General features: G+C 46.6%; 1 long non-coding RNA gene across 1 annotated transcript; it reads right to left on the bottom strand.

Annotated features, from left to right (window-relative positions):
* Window positions 1-2,682: 2,682 nt before the first annotated feature.
* LOC143809182 (uncharacterized) lies at window positions 2,683-4,057 on the bottom strand. Its single transcript, XR_013222122.1, has 3 exons — window positions 4,015-4,057; window positions 3,035-3,087; window positions 2,683-2,885 (listed from the first exon to the last, which is right to left on the bottom strand). It is a non-coding gene; the product is annotated as an uncharacterized LOC143809182 (long non-coding RNA).
* Window positions 4,058-7,425: the final 3,368 nt, after the last annotated feature.

Raw genomic sequence — 7,425 nt, 5'->3', positions numbered from 1 at the left:
ATTCTGAAATATCAGGGTAGCTTTTTGTAAGGATACCCCAGTGTCTCCTGATGGTAGACTGAACCATATTGGAGAAGGGATGAAATGTGGAGACAAAAGGAATTCTCTTGCGGTCATCTTTAGGTCTAACCACTGAGATATTGCGTTGGGCCTCTGTGAGGATGTGCTGTGGATACCCCCGGTTGGAGAATTTTTGTTCCATCTCGCCCAGTCTTGTTTTTTTGATCTTGTCATCTGAGACAATCCTTTCCACTCTGTGGAATTGGGACTTGGGGATAGAATTTTTTATGGAAGGTGGATGGCAACTGGTGAAGTACAGGAGGCCGTTACGGTCCGTTGGCTTGGTGTATAAATCAATGGATAGGCGACCGTCCCTTTCCTTGTAAATAAGGGTATCTAGAAAGCTGATTTTGGAATTGTCATGTTGTAAGGTGAAACCGAGTTCGGGCCAGATGCTGTTGATGTGTTGGTCAAAGGTTATTAATGACTCAAGGGGACCGTCCCACACGCAGCAAATGTCATCAATATATCTGCGCCATACCCTACAGTGGGAGGTGAACAGAGGATGTTCATACACAAAGTCGTTTTCAAAAGCAGCCATGTATGCATTGGCGTATGGGGGCGCTACGTTCGCGCCCATTGCAGTACCCTGTAGCTGGGCATAATAGGAATCTTGGAACATGAAGTAATTATCTCTCAGGACTAAGTTTAACAGGTCCGCACAGAAGTGACGAATTTTGATGTCAACTTTATTGTCTAGCAGGAGCCTATCGGTCGCAGCAAGACCTTTGTCATGAACAATGGATGTGTAAAGGCTATTTACGTCCCATGTGATTAGGAGGGAGGAAGGAGGTATAGGGCCCAAAGTTTTTATGACTTGGATGAATTCACCAGTGTCCAAAAGAAAGGACCGGGTGGTTTTGACGAGTGGAGTGAGAATTTTCTCTAAGACTATGGACAGTGGTGAGAGTACAGAGTCAGTCAGGGAGACGATGGGCCGACCCGGAGGTTTAACTAGTCTTTTGTGTATTTTGGGTAGGATGTACAGGATGGGAGTTATAGGGTCTTTTTTGATGAGAAAATCCCTCATCTTACCGTCTATGGTGCCAGTTTGCATGTGAAAATCAATGATTGGTGCGATTTTCTTCACCAACTCATTGAGGGGGTTACGTGGTATTAGTTTATATACCGCGGTGTCCCCCAGCTGTCTGTACACCTCCTCCAGGTAATCAGTTCTGTCCATTATTACCGTTGCTCCCCCCTTATCCGCCGGTTTGATGATGAGAGATTTGTCAGACGCCAGTTGCTCCAATGACAGTCTTTCAGAAGGTGAAAGGTTGGGCTGAAAATGGAACTTCCCCTGTTCCAATTTCCGAGTTAATGAGTGGATGTCCCTTTCAACAAGGGATACAAAAGTCTCCACTGGGGGATCCGACCGGGGTGGCATGTAGGAGCTATGGTTCCGAAGACCCAGGCTCTGGAGTTCCAGGAGAGTTTTTTCGCCCCTAGCAGGGTTTACCGCCGGAGGTTGCGCTGCAAAATGGACCCGAAGTCTGAGGTTCCGGTAGAACCTTTGAAGGTCCATACTGAGTTCAAATGAGTTGAACTTGTATACCGGGCAGAAGGATAAACCCTTCTGAAGTACAGCCAATTGGTGTGAGTCCAGGTTTTTTGATGAAATATTTACCACTAGGGGGAGATCCATACCTGTGAGCGTGTTGTCATCTGGTCTCTTGATTCCCCGGTGGCACTGGCCGCCCCGCCTCGTCTTCCTCTTCTGCGGCCTCGGTTGTACCCTAAAAAAGAAGCAGAGCTTGAGGTACCAGGTCTGCTGTCGGTGGATCCAGAAGAGCTTCTTGAGCTGTGCCGCCTGGTGGAAGGCTGAGTATCTCGCCACTGGTAAACCCGGTTCTGTAGGTAGTCTTCGGTATCCCGTAGGAACTTTGACCTCTTTCTCTTTTCGACCTCCAACCTGTGCTGCCGTAGTTGTTCCTGATTCTTTGTCTTTAGTTCCTGGAATTCTTCCTGGGGCATTGTGCTGGTCAGTTGAGACTCGATGGCCTGTATCTGGGTGTTGACTGAGTCCAAGTTCTTTTGAAGATAGGAGAGAGTGAGAGTCATCAGATCTGCTGAGCATTTGTTTAGAATGTGTTCAAATTTTTCACAATACTCCTTGTCTTCCCTGAAAAAGGTTGGTTGTAAGGGGACCCGCAAGCCGCGTGGGATCCTCTGGACTCGAAGGTACTCGGCAATGGTAACGATATGTAATTCAAGATTGACCGCTCTTCTGGATTCACGTTCCAGGTCACGGTTCTTTAATTCCTTGGTTGGAATTTGGAGAAAGTCGCTCGGTGCGGTTACTTTAGAGAGAATTTCTGCCGCCTCTGCTGCATTGAAGGAGAAGGTTTCAGACATCGTCCAAGGTGCTCGTGTACGGAAACAGCATATGGAAAGTAGTGACCACGGCACTCAGGGATTCTTGGGAGGTGCTCAAGTAGGGGATCCAACCCGTAAGTAGCAAATACAATAATTCTTGGCACTCAAGAGAAATTTGTAGAAAAAGTTCAAAAAGTAGATTTTTATTTTAGTGCATCCAGCTCAACATATAAACGTTTTCGGTCTCGACAACTGAGACCTTCATCAGATATGGTTGTCAAATGCTGCAATGTATATACAAAAAAGACAAAAGAAAATGCTTTTGAATAAAGAAAATACTGTTGCACAATAATATATGAGAAAACGAATGACAAGGAATGCGATCCATACTATACTAATCAAAATGACAGTCTGCATACAAACATAAATAGTGACATGCAGCGCAGATGGCAGGGATAGGTGGATCCGGCCTGAATCAGCGTGAGTCGTGAGTCCTGTTCAAAAAAGTGCTGGAGAGTGTACACGTGTTAAGGTTATGCTAAGTAGAAACGAAAATAAGCACAGGTAACATAGAACGGGTAATATGAGGAAACATCGGGGTGTGACCTGGTGGTGGGTCTGGTGTAGCATTAAACACACTGTCCTAGGTAAAGGATACGGGAAGTGGACTACCCTCCACTAGTAGGTGTGGGGCTATGCACAGTGAGCTACCTGCAAACAGGAGAGAGAATACGCATCAGAGTATTAAAGACAAAAGGAAAAAGGAACAAAAAGGAATTGTACAGTGAAAGAACACAAGATATCCTGTGGGATGTATGCCATAATGACTACGGGGGTGACCACCATTAAACCAGATAGCTGCTATATAATACAGGGCCAATTGGTCCAGGGAGGTTTACCTGGAGAATACCGGTAGTGTGTGTGGGTCACACACAGCGTGTGTAGCCAAGGAGCGGGAATGCAAAGCGTCTGTAAATGAAAAGTTGATACACAGAACCGTATGAGACAGCTATAGGGGTACCACAGAAGGCTGTCATGGGCCTGGAAGCCATACCTGTAACACTGGACGGCAGTATATGGCGCTTGTGATAATGCGAGGTACTCGCAGGGTGAGGAGCGCTGTGGACAGAAGGTATGGGCAAGGGTTATAGGACATTAGTGGGACCAGAGCCAAAATAGACAGAAGGCCAAGCCGGCGGGGGGCTGGAACCGATGTTGGTATTACCTGTATGGTGCCGCTGCCAGGGGTGGGGAAGACGCTGCGCTGCTGTGCAAGGAGGCGCTCCCGGGGCTGCTAGGAGAAGTGCAGCACTTCCGGGTATAAGAGCGCGCAGGGAAGAGTCACCTGACGTCTGACGTCATCGGATCATGTGACCGGAGAGGCCGGCGCATGCGCAGAAGCGCTGATGGGGCTAACAGGGGGAATAAGCGCAGGGAACAGTCAGCGCTTGCATGGAACGCTCAGGGGGACAAAGTGAATGAATGTAAAGCTGCATTGCAGCATGTAGAAATGAACAGGCTGTATGATGGGGACACTAATGTGGGATAAACTATCATAAGGCCATCTGGTATGGGTCACCCCGATTATATAGAGAAATGGTTAACCCTCTATATAAAGGCATACAGTGCATACTATACCGTGTGCAGTGTTACGTGCGAGGGGTGCGTTTAACGGTTCTGTTGAAAGAAACAGAAAAGAACACAGGTTAGAGGCATCCAAAATGACTACAATGTTACATTTTACAAACCAGTGCTAAAAATCTATATTAAAAATAACAACATACGTGTACATTGTTACAGATATGCCGAGACGTCATAGTCCCTATTGAGTCCCTTTGGTTCTAAGGTCTGCAGGGTGTATATCCAGTAAGCCTCCCTTTTGAGAAGTAAACTAACGCGGCTTTGGCCCCTTCTTGGAGTGTCTACCTGTTCCAGGACTTGAAAACGGAGCTGAGAAATATTGTGGTTATATTTGGAAAAATGGTAGGGGAGGGGTAGGTGTGCCTTGTTACAGCGGATTGTAGATTTGTGTTGGGCCACTCTGTCTCTAATTGGCTGTGTGGTTTCACCCACATATGCCAGCCCACAGGGGCATTTGATGATATAAATAACATGTGTGGATTCGCAGGTGAAGAAACCTTTAATGGGAATGGCCTTGCCCGTCTGAGGGTGAAAAACTGAGGGCCCCCTCTGGACATTGCTACATTGTAGGCAACTCAGGCATGGGAATGTACCTTGTCTCTGGGTTTGTAAGAACGATTGTTTGGGCATCCTAATGCTAGAGCCAATGTCCGCTTTGACCAGTTTATCCCTAAGATTTCTAGCTCGTTTGTAGCAGGGCATAAAAGGTGCTCTAAATTCTGAAATATCAGGGTAGCTTTTTGTAAGGATAACCCAGTGTCTCCTGATGGTAGACTGAACCATATTGGAGAAGGGATGAAATGTGGAGACAAAAGGAATTCTCTTGCGGTCATCTTTAGGTCTAACCACTGAGATATTGCGTTGGGCCTCTGTGAGGATGTGCTGTGGATACCCCCGGTTGGAGAATTTTTGTTCCATCTCGCCCAGTCTTGTTTTTTTGATCTTGTCATCTGAGACAATCCTTTCCACTCTGTGGAATTGGGACTTGGGGATAGAATTTTTTATGGAAGGTGGATGGCAACTGGTGAAGTACAGGAGGCCGTTACGGTCCGTTGGCTTGGTGTATAAATCAATGGATAGGCGACCGTCCCTTTCCTTGTAAATAAGGGTATCTAGAAAGCTGATTTTGGAATTGTCATGTTGTAAGGTGAAACCGAGTTCGGGCCAGATGCTGTTGATGTGTTGGTCAAAGGTTATTAATGACTCAAGGGGACCGTCCCACACGCAGAAAATGTCATCAATATATCTGCGCCATACCCTACAGTGGGAGGTGAACAGAGGATGTTCATACACAAAGTCGTTTTCAAAAGCAGCACTTTTCATTTACAGACGCTTTGCATTCCCGCTCCTTGGCTACACACGCTGTGTGTGACCCACACACACTACCGGTATTCTCCAGGTAAACCTCCCTGGACCAATTGGCCCTGTATTATATAGCAGCTATCTGGTTTAATGGTGGTCACCCCCGTAGTCATTATGGCATACATCCCACAGGATATCTTGTGTTCTTTCACTGTACAATTCCTTTTTGTTCCTTTAATACTCTGATGCGTATTCTCTCTCCTGTTTGCAGGTAGCTCACTGTGCATAGCCCCACACCTACTAGTGGAGGGTAGTCCACTTCCCGTATCCTTTACCTAGGACAGTGTGTTTAATGCTACACCAGACCCACCACCAGGTCACACCCCGATGTTTCCTCATATTACCCGTTCTATGTTACCTGTGCTTATTTTCGTTTCTACTTAGCATAACCTTAACACGTGTACACTCTCCAGCACTTTTTTGAACAGGACTCACGACTCACGCTGATTCAGGCCGGATCCACCTATCCCTGCCATCTGCGCTGCATGTCACTATTTATGTTTGTATGCAGACTGTCATTTTGATTAGTATAGTATGGATCGCATTCCTTGTCATTCGTTTTCTCATATATTATTGTGCAACAGTATTTTCTTTATTCAAAAGCATTTTCTTTTGTCTTTTTTGTATATACATTGCAGCATTTGACAACCATATCTGATGAAGGTCTCAGTTGTCGAGACCGAAAACGTTTATATGTTGAGCTGGATGCACTAAAATAAAAATCTACTTTTTGAACTTTTTCTACAAATTTCTCTTGAGTGCCAAGAATTATTGTATTTGCTACTTACGGGTTGGATCCCCTACTTGAGCACCTCCCAAGAATCCCTGAGTGCCGTGGTCACTACTTTCCATATGCTGTTTCCGTACACGAGCACCTTGGACGATGTCTGAAACCTTCTCCTTCAATGCAGCAGAGGCGGCAGAAATTCTCTCTAAAGTAACCGCACCGAGCGACTTTCTCCAAATTCCAACCAAGAAATTAAAGAACCGTGACCTGGAACGTGAATCCAGAAGAGCGGTCAATCTTGAATTACATATCGTTACCATTGCCGAGTACCTTCGAGTCCAGAGGATCCCACGCGGCTTGCGGGTCCCCTTACAACCAACCTTTCTCAGGGAAGACAAGGAGTATTGTGAAAAATTTGAACACATTCTAAACAAATGCTCAGCAGATCTGATGACTCTCACTCTCTCCTATCTTCAAAAGAACTTGGACTCAGTCAACACCCAGATACAGGCCATCGAGTCTCAACTGACCAGCACGATGCCCCAGGAAGAATTCCAGGAACTAAAGACAAAGAATCAGGAACAACTACGGCAGCACAGGTTGGAGGTCGAAAAGAGAAAGAGGTCAAAGTTCCTACGGGATACCGAAGACTACCTACAGAACCGGGTTTACCAGTGGCGAGATACTCAGCCTTCCACCAGGCGGCACAGCTCAAGAAGCTCTTCTGGATCCACCGACAGCAGACCCGGTACCTCAAGCTCTGCTTCTTTTTTAGGGTACAACCGAGGCCGCAGAAGAGGAAGACGAGGCGGGGCGGCCAGTGCCACCGGGGAATCAAGAGACCAGATGACAACACGCTCACAGGTATGGATCTCCCCCTAGTGGTAAATATTTCATCAAAAAACCTGGACTCACACCAATTGGCTGTACTTCAGAAGGGTTTATCCTTCTGCCCGGTATACAAGTTCAACTCATTTGAACTCAGTATGGACCTTCAAAGGTTCTACCAGAACCTCAGACTTCGGGTCCATTTTGCAGCGCAACCTCCGGCGGTAAACCCTGCTAGGGGCGAAAAAACTCTCCTGGAACTCCAGAGCCTGGGTCTTCGGAACCATAGCTCCTACATGCCACCCCGGTCGGATCCCCCAGTGGAGACTTTTGTATCCCTTGTTGAAAGGGACATCCACTCATTAACTCGGAAATTGGAACAGGGGAAGTTCCATTTTCAGCCCAACCTTTCACCTTCTGAAAGACTGTCATTGGAGCAACTGGCGTCTGACAAATCTCTCATCATCAAACCGGCGGATAAGGGGGGAGCA

Source organism: Ranitomeya variabilis, chromosome 2, assembly GCF_051348905.1.
Source record: "Ranitomeya variabilis isolate aRanVar5 chromosome 2, aRanVar5.hap1, whole genome shotgun sequence".
Taxonomy (NCBI): domain Eukaryota; kingdom Metazoa; phylum Chordata; class Amphibia; order Anura; family Dendrobatidae; genus Ranitomeya; species Ranitomeya variabilis.
This window is presented reverse-complemented; position numbering and strand designations above follow the sequence as displayed.